This window comes from Mustela putorius, unplaced genomic scaffold, assembly GCF_011764305.1.
Source record: "Mustela putorius furo isolate JIRA1106 unplaced genomic scaffold, ASM1176430v1.1 tig00000174_pilon_pilon_pilon, whole genome shotgun sequence".
Lineage (NCBI taxonomy): Eukaryota > Metazoa > Chordata > Mammalia > Carnivora > Mustelidae > Mustela > Mustela putorius.
The window spans coordinates 40,969,963-40,989,781 of record NW_025421304.1 but is presented as its reverse complement, the minus strand read 5'-3'; the positions used below and the strand labels follow the sequence as shown (position 1 = coordinate 40,989,781).

The following is a 19,819-nucleotide window of genomic DNA, read 5'->3' as shown; positions in this document are numbered from 1 at the left end:
TTACACTTTCTCCAGGGAAAAGAGGGATTGCTGGAGAAAACTGACTCCAGGCAAATTCAGGGGGCCGTGGAGGAGCGGATGACACCTCCCTGCTCCAAAGGGGAAAGCCATGCCGTGGCGTTGTCAGCATCCAGGTTTGTTTTATTAATCTTACGGGTTCATGAGACCCTCCCCCCCAAGCCTGGGGACCCCCGCTCAATTTTTTTTTTAAAAACAGTCTTCCTGAGATAGAATTCACACACCTCTCCAGCTCACCCATCTAAAGTGTACAATACGGCTTTGAATACATGCACAAAAGCATTCAACCATCACTAGAATCCATTTCAGTACATTTCTGTTGCCCCCAAAGGGAGCCCGACCTGCTGGCAGCCACTCCTCGTCCCTCCCCGGCCCTGGCCGCCATGACCCCCTTGCTGTCTCTCTAGATCTGCCTGTCCTGGTGATTCACACACGCGGTCCCTAGGGTGGGTGGCTGCCTTCTTTCACTCAGCACGTTTCTCGGTCTTATCCATGTCGTGGGTGCCAAGCATGGATTTTTGAAAACCAGGGATGTTCCAGTCGGAGGGCCCAGAGGCCAGATGCAGCACCAGGATTTCCTCCCCAGGTACCCTCTGCGGCAGAGCCGGTGGCCGCCTCCCTCCCAGGACCTAGTCAGACCCCAGCTCTTAGCCTCCCTACGGTGGTTGGGTGCGCACATGTACTGGCCACTCTCCCCGGCTGGGAGATCTTGGTAAAGGGACCTCGCAGGGCTTCTGTTCCCTCTTCCACAAAAAGGGGCAGGATGACAATGAATGTCTACTGCCCAAAGAGACAGTGGAGAGAATTAGACACTAAATGTAGCCGGCACATAGTAAGTGCTCAAGAAACAGTAGCTAGTCTTGTGCCCCGAGGCGTAAGCATCAGGAGCAAGAGCCAAAGGGGTGCCAAGCCTGGAGGGGTACGTGTCGAGGAAGGTTTCACTGCTTTGGCCTCGGTGAGGGGCTCATCTGGCCTCTGGGGGGTCTTGGCCGCAGCCAGTAGAACCACCTTCCAGGTCCCCTCACCTGTTGCTGGCTTGGAGCCCAGAGTCAATCAAGGGGGTCCCTGCAGGAACTGTGGCAGGGCCTAGGGCACAGGACACCCACTTTCCCTCACCACCCTGAATCTTATTTTAGTTCCACGTCAGCTCAGGATGCACTTCCAGAAGCCAGCTGTGCCGGCATTGAATAAAGCATATGTTGCTGCTTCTGGGAAATGGGCTAGTAACACCTACCCTAGATTTACTGAGCACCGGCTATGTGTCAGGTACCCACCAAGCTCCTGACGTCGGTAGACCATTTAATCCTTCCAGCAACCCTACCTTAACTCCCACCGGGTAGAGGAGAACACGGAGGCACAGAGGAGTCAAGACAGCTGTCCAAGGTCACCCAGCAGTCATAGTCCCAGTGGAGAATAAGGCCAGCGGCCGAGTCCTCTGTCTGGCACCTGGACCCCACAGAGCTGGTCACAGGGGACTAGCAGGGCCTGATGCCTACGCTCGCTGCCTGAGCAGCCCAGCAGCCACGCAGCCGTGCCGGGCTGCGACCTCCAGCATGCAAGTCCATGCTGTGGGTAAACACCATCAGGGCTGCCGTGGGGTTGTGATGGATTTGTTTCAGGAACGAGGCCGGGAAGATGACATAGGGCACAGAGCTGCAGGAGAGGAAGAGACTCCAGCATCCCGATGAGACCAAAGAATGCAGCTCTGCCTTCCCTGCGCCCCCAAGGAAAGATCGGGCACAGGCCAGAAGCCAAGTCTGGGGAGAAAAGTCACTTCCTTCCCAAACGCTGATGACCGGAAATGCCTTGGCCAGGAGGCTCGGTGAGCAGGGCCATGGGCGCCTTCTGAGCCAGCCCGAGACCTCCGTCTGCCAACGGCTGGGGGACGTGGAGGTCACGGGACCGCCGGGGAGGGAAATAAGGGGACACGCCCAGCCCTGCCACGGGGGCGCCCGGTCCCCCTTTCCTGGCCTGCTGCAGCCCCCTCCGGAGCCCACCCACAGAGCTACCGTGGGATTCCCTGTTCCGCACTGCAAGCTGGTGCATCAGAGGCCAAAAAACCCAGTATTTTACGCCCCTTAATTCCGGGTAATAGCTCCATAATGGCAAAGCAGGGAACTCCAAACACTGCAGTAAAGGGAATGATAAGGCTCTGGGTCAGGGGGAGACCGGGCTGCTGAAGGCAGAGTCCCCGATAAGCAGACAGCTCGGGGGCTATTAAATGTGCGGCGCAGACCAGGCATAATTGGAAAGTTATTAGATGTGGAATACACACAGCACCCAGTAAATGAGTAATCAGGGACTAATTAAGCTCACGCGACACAGCAGATCGCACTGGAGAGGCTGGCTGGTGGCTGCCGCATCTGTGACAGCAATTAGGGGCCCTCGGCTGCGGCTCCGGGGGTGGGTCGCTGGCTCGGCCGGGGGTCTCCATCTGACTCTTCCCCACCTGAGTCTTCCCAGGTGCTCCCAACCCGTAGGGGGCTGGAGGGGCGGGGAGGAGGCGCCGGGCTCACCCAGCCCTGAGCACTGCCGAAGCCCGAGGGGGCCTGTGATCCAGGGCCCAGAAAAGTGAAATCAAGGCTTTATCCCCGGCTTCACGTCTGGCCGGGTGACAAGTTCCTGCGACCACAGGAGGTCAGAGAAAGGGTCCAGACTCTCCACCTGGACGATCGGGGCAGTCTGCACGGGCCACTGCCTGGAGCCTGGCCATTTTTTGGACACCCTTGTGGACATCCCAGGGGCTCAGCTTCCCCATCGGCAAAGGGGGGGGGGGGGGCAGTGCCAAGACTCCCCCACAGCCGGAGTGGTCACGAGATCCCCTCAGCCTAGCACAGTCCTGACACACAGAAAGCCCAAGAATGCGCTTGTTAAAGCAGGAAAGAAGGGGGGACGAGGGATCCTAACCCCACCTGCCGCGAAGACAAATTCTCATGGAAACGAGAAAGTCCCGGATCTGCTGGGGCCGAGTCTCCCGGTTCGGATGAGGCTGGGTGGGTTTCCAAGCCAGGAAGGCCGTGTCTCTGAAGGGCTGAGTGGAAGCTCCTGGGCCGTGACCCCAGAGCGGGGGGGAGGGCGGAGGCGGGGGGGGGGGGCGGCGTGTGCTTGCCCGCCGGGTCTGGCTGCCGCCACACGTGCCCGGCACCTACGGAGGCCGGGCCTCTTGCTGGCTTTGCAGGTGTCAGTCCGTCGACCTTAGACAGCCCTGGGCGTAGAGAGGGCAGGAGCGGTGAGGTCCCATGACACAGATGAAGAAATCAAGGCATAGAAAGGATGACTCACTTGTGGTGCTGGGCCACACTGTGTGGGATGGCAGGTGGAGTGAGACGTCTCTGAGAGCCTTGCTGGAAAGCCAGAGTCTGCCGTGAACAGCATCCAGAGCCCCAGGAGACCCACCTGGGTGAGGCAGGTACGGCCAGGAAGGGTGGGGTCATAGGCGAGGCGGCAGGATATGTGGGCAGCAGGCAGGCAGTGGGACCCGGCCAGAGGCAGACATGTCCAGCTTTTGCAGCGCTTAGGGCTGAAAGGAACATTCTAGAAGGCACGTCCCTGGCTCTTCCCTCAGGCAGGCCTCTGAGGCAGGTGACTCCCTCTCATGGCCTGGGACAGGGCAGAAAGTGGCACAGAGTTTACTGCTTCCAGGGGCCGAGAGCCCTCCCCACGGCTTGCAGGCAGCAGGGGGAGCTGTTGGTGAATCCTGCCCAGGCCCAGGCAAGAGCCCTCAGGGACATGGAGGCCCCTGAGTCCTTGGTATCAACCTGGAGGGCCCCCTCCCTAGAGGCCAGCCTGGGGAGCTCGCCTGTCTCTGACCATCTGCGGCCGGACACCCCAGCTCTCCGGGGGTCACCCCTGCCCGCTGAGGCCCACTGTGCTCACGCATTTCCTCCCACCTCCCAGGGAGCGAGCCTCCCGCCAGGCACTGGACACAGCCCCGTCCGCTCCATTCCCAGCCACACCGCGGTCTGCGTGATCTTTGCAAAACACCCATCCCGCTTGTATGATCCCTTTACCGAAGATCTGACCCGGCACAAGGCATCCAAGAGCTGTGTGATTTGGCCCAACCTAGCTTTTCACATATCTGTCCAATCTCTTATCCACCCACCCCATCTGCCTACCCAACAAGCCATGCCTCCATCACTTGTCTATCTGTCCATCCATCCATCAGTCACCCACACATCCCTCCATCCATCTGTCCAACAAACATTTATTATGTACCTGCTTCCTGCACGATGCCTGGGATACAGCAGCAAACCGATCAGTTAAACAACTCCTGCCTTTAAGGAGCAGACGGACATTCTGGTTGGGGACACACTCCCATGTCAGCTGGTGGGAGATGCCGGGAAGGCAAAAGGGAGAAGAGAATAAGGAAGAAGGCTGGTGAGTCGAGAGACAGAGTTTTCTGTAGGCCGGCCCTACAGGCAGGGGACAGTAATGCAAAGTCTTGAAGGAACAAGGGAGCTAGCCATGGAGATAGATATGCGGGGGAAGGCTGTTGCAGGTAGAGGGAACAGTAAACACGACGGCCCTGAGGAGGGAGCATGTATGCAAACCTCTTCTTAAAAGGTCAGATAATGACTATTTCCAGCTTTAAGGACCACACAGTCTCTGTTGAACCTACTCGAGGTTGACATTGAGGCCCTAAAGCAGCCTTGGACGACGTGAAAACAGGGTGTGGCTGTTTCACTAAAATTCTATTTATGGACACTGAAATTTGAATTGCATATCACATCATGAACTATTTTTCTTCCTTTGTTTTTGTTTTTTGCAGTTTAAAGAAGGTAAAATGCATTTCTGTTTCACGAGTTACACCTAAACCAACAGGCTGCCTGATGGACGCGGCCCGTGGGCCGGAGTGCGCTGACCTCCGTTCCAGGAGCAGTAAGGCGGCCTGCGGGGCTGGAATCGGTGGGGAAGGGGCTGTACCATTTGCTGCTCCTTCTAAAAGGAGGAGGAGAAGGGGCTGTAGGAAGAGGAGAGCTGAGCCCCGACTCAGAGCAGAGGCGGGGTGAGGAGAGAGGGTCGGGGACGGTGGGGCTGCGGGGCACACACGCGGGCTCTCTCACTCAACACGTCCTCCGCACACATCGCGGACCAGGTGCACCCGCACCACGGAGCCCCCTCCCCCCGCACCCCCTCCCGTTCTCTCCTCCAGGCAGCCCACAGGGGCTCAGCACAGCTGCGGAAACCATCTCATCCGCTTCACATCCCAGCTCACTGCCTAAGAGCCACGAGTCCTCAAGCAAGTGACTCTACTTTTTTGAGCCTTGGTTTCCCCATCTGTAAATGGTGAAGGTTCCCCAGGGCAGAACCCTCAGTTCAAGGTTCTAGGAGGAAGCAATATAGGGGTTGGCTTAAGAGCCCCTGTTGGTGTCCAGGAGGCCCCTTCCAACCCTATGATGCTCTGTGCCTCTCTCTGGCTTGAAAGGTCGCCCCCCCCAGATCCTCTGCCTCCTCCTTGGCCAAGGGAGTGCCCCCTTCTGTGGTCTCTGCCCCCAGCTCCCCTCCCAGGGCAGAGCGGGACCTGCTGACAGCCCACTTCCATTTGTGTCCTCATCCTACTGCCCAGACACAGGCCTCACACATCCGCCCCAGACTGTCGCCCTCTCTGCAGATGGCACTCGGTCACCCCAGGCCCTGGCACGAGGTCCCCATCCCGGCAGCTGGAGGAGACATCCGAGTTATGGAAGGAGCCGTGCGGGAGACTAAGGCCAGGGTTCCAGGCACACGGAACACCCCTGAGGGAGGGATGCAAGGGCCCTGAGGCAGGTGTGCCTAGTGTGTCTGAGGACCAAACAGCCAGGGGCCCTGTGTGGCCAGAGAGGATCAAGGGAAGCAGAGGGGGCACATTTTAGAGAGTCCAAGGTCCTTCCCTCTCACGGTGCCGGACTCAGGAGGCGAGAGGCCAATCCCCGAAGGTCCAGCCGCTCCCTGTGGTCCCACACCAGGCTGGCAGCCCAGCACGGCCCTATCCTGGGCCCCCACCTGCTGTGTTCAGCGTGTGTGCCTGCCCTCACTGCTACTCCCTTCAGGTTCCCAAACACCCCCCCATCCGTGAACAAGGCCGCCATGCCCCCATCTACCAGCCCGGCGATGCTCCCATGCATGCCCCCCTCCTTTCTTGCCCTGAGCCGGGGCGCTCTGTGGGTTCATCAGCCACGCTGTGCTCCCTGTTCCAATGTGGATCAGAGATGGTGAGCAACCTGGCCAACGCCACACAGCCAGAAGACGGGCAGACGCCCACCCTGGGGCATCTAAATGACCACGAAGACAGATGTGGAGGACAGAGTGAGGTGGGGGGTGTGTGTGTGCCCTGGGCTCTGGGGGGGCTCATCTCCTCCCCGTGCCGCCCCCACGAGCGCCCTGCCCGCAGCAGGTGAACAGGGCATAATTACCGTGGAGGGAGCCGGGCCGTCTCACCCCGGGCAGTTGGTTTATCAAGTGCTGACAGTGCATTAGCTAAGTGATCACCGGACTATTAATTTTTTCCCCGGCCCTTGCCAGGGGTATTACAGTGAAAAATGGCAGCTTAACTGCAGGGAAATTCTTCAGGGTGACAAAAATAAAAATAGCTCTAATTGAAGTTGATAGAAATTATACCCTTTAAAAACACACGTCGGGGTGCACCGGCTACAATGTAAATGAACGCCGGGGCAGGGTTTCTGTCACAGGATCGTGGAAACATGGTGACAGCCGCCGCAAACAGCCTCGCAGGACACCGCATCCGCTTGGCGGCAGCTCAGCCGGGTCCCGCCCACGGTGCCCGGGAGGGGGCAGAAAGAGCAGGAGGCTGGTGCCCGCCGGCCTGCGGATGCCACGGCGCCTGCCCCCCGCCCTGGTCCCCGCATCGAGGCACAGAGGCAGCCAGGGGACACCCCGCAGGCCCTGGGACAGGCCGGCAGACCCAGAGGCCTAGCCTCCAAGAGGAGGCCCTGCACGCTAAAGCCAGAGGCCAACCCAGTTCCCACGCGATCCCGACAGGTCCCGGGTAATGTGGGAGCTGCTGCAGGTCCCGGGACCGGGCAGCCGCCGGCCTCTCCGTGGCCAGAAAGGTTTGAATGAAGCGACCGAGCGAATTGTAAAGGCAACGGCAATAAAGTAATAATAAACACGGGGAGCATCTGCTTGGAGCTCTGCACTGTTTTTAAGTACTTTCCACGTATTTTAATTCACTTAATCCTTGCAACAACCCGTGAGGTAGACATTGTCATTATCACGATCATTTTCCAGACGAGGAGACGAGTCTGGACGCCCAGAGGGGCTGGGGAGCCAGCGTGGAGGGATAACGGGGCTCAGGGGCCTCCAGAGCTGCCCCACCTGCCCCTGCACTCCACATGGGGTGAGGCCCATCACCCGCCAGCAGCCACACGGCACGCCCTGCTCGAGGCGGAGTCCAAACACGGGTGGCGGTGTGGACGGCGGCGCCCAGAGCTGGGCCCGCAAGCTTACACGGACTCGCACAATTTATTTCCATTTTGGCTTCGCCCTCACCTGTCGGGACTGGAAAGTTCGTCTGAGCTCCCAGTCTGCGCCCTGAGTCGTGCCCAGTATGCACGCGGCCGGGGGAGGGGGAGAAGACCAGGACGGACCCGGTCACTCACGGTAGACTCTTTCTCAGCCCCGGCTCTGTGCCAGGCATGGCTCCAGGCGCTGGGGGGTGGGCGGCGAGCCAGACGGAAGGTTCCGGAAAGACAGACAGTAGCACAGCCGCTCGCTCGGGGTCCACAGGCAAACAAGAAAGCCAGGCCTCGCAAATGAATCTGAACACACAGTCTCGTGGTGTAAAGACACCATCTGGGACTCTAAGGTTCCGACCGGCGAAGGACTTTTAAGTTTATTCCTTCAAAAGGAAGAATAAAGGGAAAGATTAGAGGAAGCTCCCATTCTGTCGCTTTCTCTCCACAGGCAGGTGCACACACCCAGGTCCGGGGGAGGAGGCGGGAAGGGGCACTGAGAAGCCAGCGATACTGGATGATTTCACCACTGTCCCCCCTGAAAAGACCCGAGGGACGCAGGTGGCCCTAGGTGTCCTGCCTGAGGCGGGAGGGCACAGGAGGGACTCCAGGAGAGCGAGCGCGCCCGAGGGGGCCTCGTGGTCTCACAAGGGGCTGGTTCTGCTCATGACGGCCCCAGGGACACCTCGGGACCCAGGTGCACAGCTGCGACCCGTGCGAACACCTGCCCGACTGCCCAAACCAGCGGGCTCCCGGGATGAGCTGGTTGGCTCCGGCCGCTGGGGGCCAGGCTGCGCTCGGCACGACCCCATCCGGTTCTCCAGCAATGGCATTGCTCTCCGTTCAGGCTCACCTAGCTTCAGCCACGGACTCCTTCACCATGGGCTGTGCGGCCCGGGGGAAGGTCCTAAGCCTCTCCAGGTGCCTGCATCCTGCCTTGTAAAATGGTCCTGACAGTAGCCACATCATGGGGAAAAAACAAACGGCCTCAGACACACAGGCTGGTCCTCAGGACCTGAGCAATGAAGCCCCGATGAGGAGCGCCTGGGGGGCTCAGTTTAGCCGTGTGCCTTTGGCTCGGGTCATGATCCCAGGGTCCTGGGATGGAGCCCCGCGTTGGGTTCCCTGCTCGAGGGGAGCCTGCTTCTCCCTTTTCCAACCCCCCACTGCTTGTGTTTCCTCTCTTACCGTGTCTCTCTCTGCCAAATAAATAATAAAATCTTAAAAAAAAAAAAGAAATACTAAAGTTGAGATGATCTTACATCTCCTTACAGCAACCCCTAAGACAAGCATCCAGCATCATCTGACAAACGAGCCAAGCACAGTTCAAACGCTTTATGCATCTTAACTTGCTTGATCGTCACACGCCCACTGGGTAGCTTCCGCCATTACACACCTATTTTGTGGATGAGGGGACTGAGGCCCAGAGGGGGGTGAGTCAGCCACCCCAGATCACACAGCACGCTCTGCCCCCAGATGTTGTCATGCTGTCATCCTTGGTCTGACTGTCTGACCTCCACACGAAACTGTCCCCCAGAACAGCCTGAAAGTCCAGAGGGGCCTTGGGCAGCCCCCATCCCACAAAAGAGGCTGAAGGACTTAATACAGACCCCTTTGAAGCGAACAGAGACGCAGAAGGAGGGGAGTCTGGAGCCTTGGACAGGTAAAGCCCGGATGTTTCAGTCCCTGGGAAGGAGGGTGGGTGAGAATCCAGCGGGAGGGGCGATAAGGCAGGTGGGTGCTCTCCCAGGGCCCAGGGACCAGTGACCGGGGCTGGTGCACGAGGCGTGAGCCTGGAAGCAGGAGGCTTCAGGAGCAGGAAGGAGCCCTCGGTCCTGCGTCCATTTTCCAGATCTCTATTCTGATACGTTTCTTTAGACCACGTGGAAAAAGGAAAACCACCACGGAACACTGGAAAGGTGCAGGCGGAGGGCCGAGTGACCGCAGGGCCGAGTGACCCGGGACAGCGCCAGTGGCCGGGCAGGGGCCAGGAGCGGGCTTTGTGCATTCTCTGTCTCCCGGCAGAGAGCAGCGAGAGCACAGACGCTTCCGGCGCCCCCAGAGCTCCGCGGTGGGAAGAACCTGATCGGTGGTCTGCCCCATGCTTCTCAAACTCTGGGATGCGTCCCACATGAGAACGATTTTTAAAAAGGAATCAGCACGGGATAAAAGCACTGGCGTGCACAGCAGGGAGGAAAGGTCTTGAAACCGTTTTAAGTACTGATGCACAGCATGAGTTCGGGGCTCCCAGACTCCCTGCCTGGGCCCTGGATAAGCGTCGCCCCCCTCCCAGCTCCACCCCTCTCCACGTGTCCCCAAGGACAAGGATGAGGAGCCTGTGGGCCTGGAGGCCACACCCCATGGCCATGCCCTCAGCACCAGGACCCCAGATCTCTCTGCATGTACGCCCAACTCCACGTCCAGAGCTGGGCAGGTGTCCCTCCTGTCCGTCCTCCGAGGGGTCTGTCGTGCCCGAGAGCCCGTCCGTCCTGGGGTCGGGGGGCGGTGGGCAAAGGGCAGGCTGGGTGAAGCAGCCTGGGTGTTCACATGAGCCAGGGCCCCTGGGACCCTACAGTGGCCAGACAAGAAGAGAAGGCAGCAGGCCCAAGTCTCTGTCCTGTCTCCTGCCCCTCAGATGCTAGGGCAGCCCTGGGCTGTGTGTGTCTGTGGCTGTGCACGCACGTGTCTGTGTCAGTGCACACGCGTGCATGTCTGTGGGTGCACACACACGTGTGTCTGTGAGTGTGCCCACATGAGTGTCTGTGTGAGTGTGCATGTCTGTGGGTGTGCACATGTGTTTGGACATGTGTGTGTGCACCCTGGGAGCACACGTAGATGCGCACACGTGGTACTGTTTTCTTTTAAAGATTTTATTTTTAAGTAATCCCTGCACCAAACATGGGCCCAAATCTACAACCCCGAGACCCAGAGTCACCCAGGGAGCCGGCTGGCCCTCCGCGGGAGTTGTGTGTGCAGGTACAAACAAGCACGCACACACTTCGTGCGTACTGGGCTGCGGTGCTCGGTCCTGTCCAGTAGCTCAGTCTAGAGGGTTAGGGAGGGTCGTCCTGTCCGACTCATTCACCAGGGTGGGTGGCTGGAGCTCCTGTGGCAGCTCTGCCCCTCGCCCAAGGATCACCCCTTAGTGTTAGCATCTGAGAAACTCTTCAAAGTCTGATGCTCAGGGGCGCCTGGGTGGCTCAGTGGGTTAAAGCCTCTGCCTTCGGCTCAGGTCATGATCCCAGGGTTCTGGGATCAAGCCCCGCGTCCCGTCCGGCTCTCTGCTCAGCGGGGAGCCTGCTTCCTCCTCTCTCTCTGCCTGCCTCTCCGCCTACTTGTGATTTCTGTCAAATAAATGAATAAAATCTTAAAAAAAAAAAAAAAGTCTGATGCTCAGAACAAACCCTTGCTAACCCACTGGCTCAGAGCCAGGCTTCATAAATGTTTGTTGAATGAATAACGGGGGGAAGGGAAAAAAGCTCCAAACCCAGTAGATGAGCCCCCCAGAACCATGGAGTCCCACAAGAAGGGTTAGTGGTTGTAGCCAAAGAGCCCCTGGCGACCACCAAAGCCCAAGGCGCAGCCCAGAGACTTCCAGAAGGACCCCGGCTGGTACCAACACCACAGCTAGGCCCCCTGCCCTGTTCTGTCCCAGCTCTGAGATGCTGGGGTCCCAGAATGCTGGGTCCCCCTCATCCAGTGCCCCGAGCACTGCCTGGCTGTTCTCTCATAGCCCCGGGAAGTAGGGATTCCCGCCCCTGGCCCCCCACTGCCAGAATCCCCCCAGCCCAGCCCAGAGTATGCTAGGGGTTTTTGTGAGGCTGGAGGCGAGCAGAAAGCTAACCTGTTCCTGGGCCGTGGCTTCCTTGCTTTGGGCCTCAGGATCTCCAGCTCTGAAGCAAGCATGGTGCCTCCTCCTGGGCCTCTCCTGGCTTTCCGGAGCAGGCGTTATGATGACTGGCACCGTTGCTGGAGCAGAGCACGGGATGGCGGGGGGCTCCACGCCTGAGTGGGGGAGCCTGGGCATCAGAGAGACGCGCCCGAGGCGCACGTGTTTTAAATTCCCACGTGGATTATTCACGACACCTGGTGGGGCTGGCTGAGATGAAGGGGAACTGAAGCCCCCAGAGCCTTCCCTGGGCACGGAGGTTCACCAAGAGGGGGTGCCCTGAGGATGGGACCGTGCACAGAAATAAGGCAAGGCCCCCAGGAGGAGGCCTGCAGGCGGTCTCGGGGTGGGGACCGCAGCAGGGGCTTCAGGCCAGGAGAGAGTCCAGTTTCTGGTTGGCGAACGCGCATGCACACACGGAGGCCTTATCCTATGGCCACAGAGCCACACTATGGACCTGTGGAGGCACTGCCGGACGTCCTGAAGGAGTCAGAGCACCCGCGGGGACCGGGTGTCCTTACCGCTCTGTTCTTGTCACGCTGGCATCTCAGGCTGGTCCCCAGAGCGAAGGGCTCACAGCCCCACTTTACAGGACAGAAAGCTGAGGCTCAGGGGGAAGGCAGTCCCTGGGGCTCTGCAGCCCTGGGTTGGGGGACAGGAGCCAGACACGAAAGCTGGGGCATATAGCTCCCTGTCCCTGGCGACGCCACCCATACCCCGAGAGACAGGCAGTCCAGTCTCTTTGGTAACTTGGGGGGCCCAGCCCGGCCTGCACCTCCCGAAGCTCAGAGGCCCTGGGTGGGCATGTGCTCAGCCCAGCTGGGAACCTGCCAAAGTGCCAGAGCGCTGGGTCCTTGCTGATTACTCATTTTGCCAGATCAAAGGCCTCATTGATTAAGAAGCGGATTGAACTTGCCTGCTTGCCTCCCTGGAAACAGCACTAAGACCATAGACCCTCTGCCTCTGGGCCCTGCCCTCCTCCTGCCCAGCTTCCTGGTGGGCCTGTGGCCATGGCGGTCTGGGCCAGCAGGCCAGCACTGGGCCAGCTCAGGGAGGCTCCCCCACACCCCGTGTCTGGACAGTGTTGGGGGACTGGCTGGGCTCAGGGGAGGGTAGGGGGCTCCAGGAAGGGGTCCTACCACCCCTGAGCCTCAAACCTCACCCTCTGGTCGGGATGCCAGGTGAGATCAGGCACCGAGCCGCCAGCCCAGGCCTGGGAGGATGGCGACAGGATGAAGGCAGAACGGGCCCTTCAGCTGGGCCATGGGCCATGTGGGGTCCCACCAGCCACCCCTCCGCAGCCCCTCCGCCCACCAAGGCCCTGTCCCCACGGACGAGCCTGGAGGATGGAGGACAGTGCTGAACCCCAAGGAGAGCCCCATCGTGTGGATGGGCGCAGGCCGCGGCAGGGGGTTCCCAGGGGGGACAACCCCCAGCCATGTCCCGTGACGTTTCGGTTGTCACTCTGGGAGTGCACCTGGCATCAAGACGGTAGGGGCTGGCACGGTGCTCAGTGTCCTTACAAGCCCGGATGACGCCCCTCCCAAGAATGATCTGACCCCAGATGCCCGCAGTGTCTAGGCTGAGAAACGGGACAAGAGGAGAGGAAGGGAGAGGCGGAGGCAGGTAAGGGTGCAGTGGGGAGAAGCCTAAGGCCCCCCTGCCCTCGAGGGACGTGGTACCCACCCGCGGGACAGCCCCGAACAGGTATGCAGAGGGCAGCTGGAGGTGTGGCTCGCAGGGGAGAGGAGACCCTCCCTGGGCACCCAGAAGCCCACGGCTCTCTGAATGCCTGCACTCCCTCTAGCCCACCAGCCCGGGAGCGGGTTTTATGTCCCGTGACCTACACGGGATCGGTGCCGCGGGCACAGCGTCCTGCACGGACGGCGTGCACATGTCAGCAGGTGACTTCCAGCAAGGAGATGGCTTCTCTAGATTTTCTCCGCAGCACTGGCTCATTCAGCCGCAGGCCGGGAGAGCAGAGCTGAGGCTTCCCCGGAGAAGGAGCAGTCCTGCCTGTGCACGGGGGCTCCAGCCTGTGCCGAGAGGTCTGGCCGGGGGGCCCGTGGGTGCTGGACTCGCCCGGCCGGCCCCGCCATCACTAGCCAGCCCCTGGCAGTGCATCGTCACAGCCCTCTCCCTCTGGTTCCGCTTCTCTAGCAGGAACTGATGGGTTCGGGGACTCACAGAAGCGCCCAAGGCGGCTGGGACGTAATGGGGGCGGGGAGGACACGCACCAGGCATTGGTCACGAGCTGTCATGGTCCCAAGCAGCCACCAGAGGCGGCCAGTCGCCTCTGGGAGCAAATATAGCCAGGGAGCCGGCCGAAACCTCCTGCAGGGAGAGACGACAGAGAGCTAGAAATGCAGACTCCCAGGTCGCCAGGCCCTGTGTCAGAGCCTGAACTTTAGCGGGCCCTCTGGGGGACTCAGAGGCCTACCCCAGGCTGACAGGCCTGAGACCAGCCTGCAAAGGGCCTAGATGGGGAGCCCCAGCACGGAGACTTGCCTCTGGATCCTCGGTGACTAGCAGTCACGAATGGCCTCTCGAAGGGGAGAGAGTTTCTGAGAGAGGCACAGGCAGGAGGAAGCAGGGTCAGGGGTTTCCGTGTAAGGAAAACAACTAAATACACAGTGTGGGAACAAACGCTCCCTCCCCTCCCTGCTGAGGGCTGCGCTTACCAAGTCAGGACACACCAAAGCTCCGGTCTCCTTGTGGCTGGTTTGGAGAAGCAGAGGTCGGGAGGGCAGGGGAGGAGAGGGCAGAGAAGGGGAGGGCAGCGGAGGGCAGGGGAGAGAGGAGAGGGCAGCGGAGGGCAGGTACAAACAGGAAAGGAGGTTTCATCCTATTCACCCAGACTTCCAGCTTTCGAACCCAGCAGAGCCGGCGCTGAATCCCACGGCGGGACCTCAAGGAAGTCACTTCACCTCTGGGGGCTGCTGCCCCATCTGGAAAGTGGGGTCACTGGGGTCCTCATTTGGCAGGGGTGCTGGACTGAAGAGGTACAGAGCAGACGGAGGAGGCTCTCCATACAGCCCAGCTGGAAGTGGGGGTGGGGGGGAGCGTGCACCTGGTTGGGGAAGTGAGAGACGGGGGTGGGGGGGGTGACCCAGGGGCAGCCCCTGGAAGACAGCGCTGGGCGGTCCCTGCCCAGAGCCTCCTGCGACTGAGAGTCTGGCCCCCAACCCGGGACCCCACCCTGCATCCGACTGCATCCTGCATCCTGCTGCCTCGGGGCCATTAGTGCCGGAGAGCCAGAGCCCGGCCCAGAGGCAGCCTGAGGGACCTACGCCCAGCTACTCCACGACAAAGCAGGAAGCGCCCGGCAGGCACAGAATTCCAAGAAAGGGGACTCAGGTGTCCACAACCCTTTCATCCGGAGGTCCCAGGGCCTGGCACCCAGGCTCATTAAATGTCTCAGGCGGCCCCCCGAGGAGGAGGCCTGATGGCCATTCTTCCCGCACCGGGCCCCGTATGGGCTCTACAGCCTGAATCTCGCCGCAAGATCAGAAGCACTTTCCTGTTCTCCACAGAAGCTTGAGCTCAGAAAGGTTAGGTGTCTTGCCCAAGGTCACACAGCGGAGTCTGACGGTCTCTCGGGTTCTTAGTCTGGTTGGTTAGATTGATTCCTGCCCCAGCCAGGCCTTAACAGTGTGCCTGGATCAGGGAGACCTTGTCTCCCTGCACCAAGCAACCCCTCGGACCTCCCGATGGCCTGGTCCGAACCCAAGGAAGGTCTGGCCACAGACACCCCCCACCATGCCCCTCCGCCGTGGCCACTGGCATTAGCCAAAGATCTATGGGAGGAGCCAGAAAGAGGGTGCAGAATTTGGGACGAGGTTGATGTTACTGAAAACATTTTAAATTATGAAATATTTTTCATATTACAAAACACAGTTTGTGCCTTCAAACAGCACAGTTCACTCCCCCCCAGTCAGGAGGGCTGAAGCCCCACGCAGATCTCACGGACTCAGGCACAGGGCCGGTTCCTTCCAGAGGCTCCAGAAGTTTCTTCCTCCTTTCTCTGGAGTCTAAGGCTCATGCCCCACCCTCGACCTGTGTCCAAGCCCTTTGTTAGCCCCTGTCCTAATGGTGACACTAGGCATCTAGTTACCTAACACTAGGTAACCTGAGGCATCCCCTCCGCCTCCCCGTCATAAGGACCCTGGGATGACACGGGTCCCACGTGGACGGTCCAGGATCCTCTCCGTCTCCCCCTCCTTAACAGAGTCACACCTGCAGCACTGAGGTCACAGATGCCCAGGTTCTGTGGGTTAGAACAAGGACACCTCGGGGACCACGCTTTCATAACTGCGGCTCTGCCCCTGTCATTTCCCGCCACCCCCTGTTGCAGAAGAACTCATGGACCCCAAGAGCCCACCAAGGCAACAACCAGGAAGCACGCCAGGCTCCAAGGGGAAAGGAGTCTTTTGCACCTGCCTCTAGAGCCTGGCCCTGCCCACCAAGTGGGGGGGGGCGGGGGGGGTTTCTGCGGGCTGCACCAGGGAGGGACTCTCTGCCCCCGCCCCTCCAGCCCTCCTTCCCAGGCAGTCCCCGGAGTTACAGTTTTAATGAGTTCTCTGCCCTCTAATTAGCAGGTGTGGCTTTGAAAGGAAGCGCCTCGTGTTTACCTTGCACGGAGCCTTTAATAACCAAACCCAAGGACTCGGCCGGCTGGCTCCCGCCTAATCCCCATTTGAGCGGCAGAGCTTAATGAGCCTTGGCACCAGCGAACCTTCTCCTGCCCTCTCCCAGGCGCCCTGCAGCGCCCTGGGGGCTCGTTACTGAGCTGGCTTCAGCCCTGCCAGGAGGCGCCCCACAGCCCAGCAGAGTCTGAGGCCTGGGGCCTGGGGGGGTGGGGGCAGGCAGTGGGTGCCCGGACTGGGTGGCGTCCTGCAGGCCACTGTGTGTCCCCTCGGCCGGGGGGGGGGGCTCACAATTACCAGCACCCTCAGGAGCCCAGGCTGTTCTGAGGCTTTACCTCTCCAAGTGGTCCACACCCTCGCCCCCTCCCCCACTTACTGCTGTTCCCAGAGGGCCCCCAAGGGAGCAGGGACCGTATGGTATATGCAAGCATTTTCTGGACTGATCGCACAAAGGGATGCGTGCTGGGAGACAGGCAGCGTTAGCCCCCATTCTACAGATGGGAAGGGCAAGACGCAGAAAAGCTGAAGACTGCTGGGGAGTCAGAGTGGGGACTCCTGCCCTTGGGACTGGGAGGGCTCCATGGAGGGCTGCACTGGTTCCAAGGCCTGCAGCTCTGTCCAGGGAGCCCGGGAGTTGTGGGAGGCACAGGGGCAGAGGGCAGAGTTCAGATGCAAAACAGAGGTCCCTCCCTCCCCAGCCTTTGGCCCCAAGAGGGGTCGGGGCCAAGACCCTCCCTTAGCCCACCACTGAATGCAGGCCCCGTGGACGGTTCCAATCCTAGAGGCCTTCAGTGACCTCCTGCAGATCCAGCTTCTCCTGCAAGGCTGCGGGCAGACAGGGGCCGGCTGCTCTGGGCAGTCGCCTCGGTCCCTATGCATCCAATCAAGGCAGGAGACTGGCCCGGGAAAGAACAGTCGCTGCACGGCCAGTGGCAGGCCTCGTAAATCACAGGAGAGGCGCTCACAGGAGAGGCGCGCAGGGACTCGGAGGAGGGGAGACAGGCCTGAGGGGGTAGTGGGGGGGGCACAGAGGCCCACCTTCTCCCTCCAATTCCCTCCCTGGTGCACATCCTGCAGGACCCAGAAAGGAGCCTGCACACTGAAAAGAATATTCGAGATCATGGGGTTTTTTGTTTGTTTTCTTTTAAAATAAATGGATCTGCCTCTGGGTTGCTGGAGAAAGGCAGAGGCGCCTCCCACGCCATTTGTGCTGTAGTCACCTCCCCCCACCTCGCCTCTGAATAGCCCGCCAGTCTGCTGGGGAGCCTGAAAGGCGTTTGGAGAGTTTAGGCGGGAGAGAAAAGGCCTCCACTGGCTTCCTTTGTTGGGAAAGGGCCCCCGCTGGGCCTTTATCTAGCTCCGCGGGTTCTTCCTGCAGCCTCCTACAGCCTCCGAGACACCCCCAGAGGGGGAAGAGGAAGCCAGCCCAGCCCTCCAGGCCTCCCGTCCCTCCTGGGGTGCAGGACCCCAGCCAGGCCAGCACCTCTGGGACCTCTGCTCCCTGGGGGCTTGGTTTGAGAGAGGAGGGGGTGTCTGCTGTCCTACATCCCTGGCCTGGCAGGCCCGGAGCTCTCTAGCATTTGTCAAGCATTTATTAGGCACTTATGGTATGCAGTATGGGGCACTGAGTGGTCTTCTGGGACATGACCTGGGGGGGAGGTGGGGAGTCAGCGGGATTCAGGCGTGGCCAGAACCTGTGCCAGACATTTGGGGGGGGCAGAGTCGGGGCCACCAGTAAAGACGACTCAGCCCTCCTCTCCAGGAATGTGGAATGGAGCAGGAAAGATGCCGTCCTTCCAATGACCTAATACGCGGCGAGGGAAAAACCCGTGACCTTGAGAGTTCCTTCCTCGGGGGACTTCTGTGTTCCCCGTCTTTAAAATGGGGTGTGTGGCGAGGGCCAGGTGACCGGAACCCATCCAGCCCGGAGCCTTCATGATGCAAGAACAGATTATATTTCCTAAAACGGCCACGATGGTATTTCCCACCCCCCCATGCTACTCCGGAACCTTCAGTTTTGTCTCCTGCCCTTGAACCTGGGAAGGGACAGAGGGCTTTGTGACACTTCCGCCCCCCCCCCAACTCTGATGGGGAAGTGGCCAAAGTGGCCAGATGACTGCTTCTGTCCATCTCTCTGTCTCAGGACATCTGAGCTCGGGGCCGAGCTTCCCGGGAGCCCAGGCCACGTGGAGATGCAGCAGGGGCTGGGCTCTCCCCTGACGGGCTGCTCCAACCTGCCAGCTGTGGGCCGAGCATGCGTGAGTGCGTGCGTGCACGCGCATCGCGGGGCCGGCCCTGCGGGGTGGCCTGTGTGGACGTGCCCCTTTTGCCGCCGCCCAGCTGACACGGAGCCATGTGGCCAGACACAGGCCCTCTGTGCCAAGCCTCCCCCAGATTGTAGGTCTGCAAGCAAACGCAGCGGAGTTGGGGGTGGTAGGTCACCCAGCAGCAGAGACCGGGAGAGATGTTTCCAGGCTCTCAGGCTGATTGAGACCCCACAAGAGTTCCGCACACAGCAGGCCCCCACAAACACTTGCTGGTGGCCGGCCCCGCAGCAGGAGCTGAAACTCGGACGGCAAGGACTCCCTAAGTGAAGTGCCAGGCATCGCTGGCAGCCTTAAACTCATTTCATCCTACCAATGTTCGTTCTCATTTTGATGAAGTCCCAGAACCTAAGTCAGGTTCGGTGGGGTGAGGAGGTTCGGAGCTGACGACTAAAGAAAGAAAGACGGGTGCAAGGCGCCAGCTCTTGCTTTGTCCTCAGCCAGCCTCCTGCTCCCTCATCAATTTCACAGATGAGAAAAAGGGAGACCAGAGAGGCTCAGCGAGGAGCCTGAGGTCACACAGCCAAGAAGAGGGGTGATGGGGTTCCGACTGGGCCACGGGTTCCAGAGTCTTCACCCTTAACCAGGAGGCTCCCCTGCCCCTCCCAGGAGTTGCGACGTTCCCACGGCCCCAAAGAGGCCAGGAGGGCCCTGCTTCCAGAAAAACGTAGAAAACGTGTTGGGAGCCAACGGATAGTTTTCTGCACCTGTCGAATTTTTCACGTGAGCGTATTTTAAAAATCAGCTTTAAAAAAATACCTTTTATTGAATCACAGGACCCAGTGTTTGATCTGAAAACCACGATCACGATGGAGAGAGAACTGGAAGGGACAGCCATGAGCCCCGAGAGGTCAAAGCGACGTGGGATATCAAGACATAAAGTGTGTAGGCCAGGCCCAAAGCATGCCCTCACCACAAAGGCTTTTTTCTTTTCTTTAAGCGGAGATTATAATTTACATTTCATAAAACGCACCATTTTAAAGTGTCCAGAATCTGGCTCGACTTGACAGCCTTCTCAGAATCTAACTTAGAGGCTCTGGTCTTCGGGGGCCTCCGACCTCCCACCTCTTCTAAGGGCTGTGGAAGCAGACAGGGGATCCGACCCCGTGATCCCCTGGTCTCCAGCAGCCCTCAGAAGGTTCCAGGCATGCTGAGTCTGGCACAGAGCGCGGACTCTCAGACCGCGTCCCCCCCTCGGAGGTCTGAGGCACCAAATCGCCTCGTCGGACCTCATTTTTGGTTTGGAGACCGTGGCCCTCAGCGCGCTGGCCTACCTGAAGCTGGCTCTCCCCCCTGTTCCCCGAGGTTCTGTCTCCGCCGTGAACCACAAATGCTTAGAGGCAACAACCCACGGCGCCCTGGTCTGTTTTCCCTTGCAACGGCTATTTTGGGAGGCAGGAGACAAAGTCAAAGAAGAATCAACTCTGCCCTCTGACCGACCCAGGGCCCAGTCTCTGTGGGGTCTCTCACCAGCGGTGACCCCAGAGTTGG

General features: G+C 59.9%; 1 protein-coding gene and 1 long non-coding RNA gene across 6 annotated transcripts in view; both read right to left on the bottom strand.

Annotated features, from left to right (window-relative positions):
* GSE1 (Gse1 coiled-coil protein) overlaps window positions 1–19,819 on the bottom strand; it is a 387,483-nt gene that overhangs the window by 250,477 nt on the left and 117,187 nt on the right. The window lies entirely within an intron of this gene.
* LOC123391035 lies at window positions 10,770–18,705 on the bottom strand. The gene is made up of 3 exons (XR_006605678.1): window positions 14,040–18,705; window positions 11,314–13,922; window positions 10,770–10,813 (listed from the first exon to the last, which is right to left on the bottom strand). It is a non-coding gene; the product is annotated as an uncharacterized LOC123391035 (long non-coding RNA).